Here is a 1513-nt window from a genome sequence, read left to right on the forward strand (position 1 = left end):
GTTTTCTATCTACTGCAGGGGCAAACATTAGCTGACACCATAGCTGTCACTTGCCACCGGGGATTGTAAATCCCTGAATGTACTAAACTAATCAATTTATGCATCTGGTTACATCCAACCGGGATTGACTCGGGCCTGTGTAAACCCGAAACCTCCTAGCAAAATCTTTTTATTTGGGGGTGACCTATCTAGAAGGTCAAGGAGTTGGACAATGAAGCCAATTTGGAGCTCATCTAAACGTCCAAACATCATCCTCAAAGGTATCGCCCCTATGCTGGAAGATGTGTACACCCACAACACATAGCCTCGGGGATCCAGAAGAAAACAGTAAAACCAGAAGGATGTAAGGAGGTTGGTGCGAGAAGACATCGAATAAATAACTTTTTGACACTCATATCTTAAACAGTGTCCGGAGATACACAATAGAATTTTACAACACATAATCTTCTAGTCCAGCTGATATATCGAGAGAGGAATTTGGAGGAGAACACCAAATGGATATTGGGCTATAGTATTTGCTGATGTTTCTACACGATATGGAACACCAGATGCCGATCTACTCGTATCCAGACATAATCACCAATTACCAAATATGTCATATGGGATACAGACACTGGACATCAGCAACAGATGGGGTTTTAGCTGCATTGCAAGGGAAGAATTATTATCTACGCATTCCCTTCCTAACAAAATAGGATATGGCGCTTGACGCATCAAACATAGATCAGATCTCAGCTTTTTGGCTAAGATCAAGTATAATATCTGTTCTTATCAGTTTAAATATCTGATATGTCCCTTATCTAGAGACCATATATTAAATAAATAAATAAATAATAATAAAATTATAAATAAATAAAACGATATATTCGTTTTAAGAACAGAAACCTTTTCTATTGTTAAGTATATTCGTTTTAAGAACGAAAATGGCAAGCATTGATTCAAAGGATGCTTACAATTTCAGTACCCATAACAGGTGACCACGGACGTTATTTTTATCTAATTGGATGGCTCAGCTCTAGCAGTATAGAGCACTACCTAATGTGTTTACATTAGCACCTAGGTTATTTACAAAATATGACAACCAGCCACACAATGGTAATGGCTTCTTTGGATGACATACTAATTGTGTGGAAACTTAGGAGGGGCTGAACAAACGGTAACAGCCACTTAACAATTATTTGGAAACTAGGATTCATTATCCATCCAATTAAATCAAAATTAAAGCCTTCAAACTAAAGGGATTATTTGGGGTTCACCATTAACTCAGTTCCTCATGTCAGTAACTTTGCCAACAGAGGTTACAACCTTAATAGAGGCATACAGCAAAATCATTGACATGAGAATAAACCATCCATCAGACTGGTAGCAAGAATATTGGCAACATATGGTTTCCAGCCACATAATTCAGACCCTTACATTATAAAGATTTACAGAGGGCCAAAATATGAGCTCTTAAAATTAATGGTGATCATTTCGATAGAATGATGAAGCCATACAGAAGCCATATTGGAAC

General features: G+C 37.6%; 1 pseudogene; it reads left to right on the forward strand.

Annotated features, from left to right (window-relative positions):
* Positions 1–723: 723 nt before the first annotated feature.
* On the forward strand, positions 724–832 carry LOC116974756 (annotated as a pseudogene).
* Positions 833–1513: the final 681 nt, after the last annotated feature.

This window comes from Amblyraja radiata, chromosome 6, assembly GCF_010909765.2.
Source record: "Amblyraja radiata isolate CabotCenter1 chromosome 6, sAmbRad1.1.pri, whole genome shotgun sequence".
Classification (NCBI taxonomy): domain Eukaryota; kingdom Metazoa; phylum Chordata; class Chondrichthyes; order Rajiformes; family Rajidae; genus Amblyraja; species Amblyraja radiata.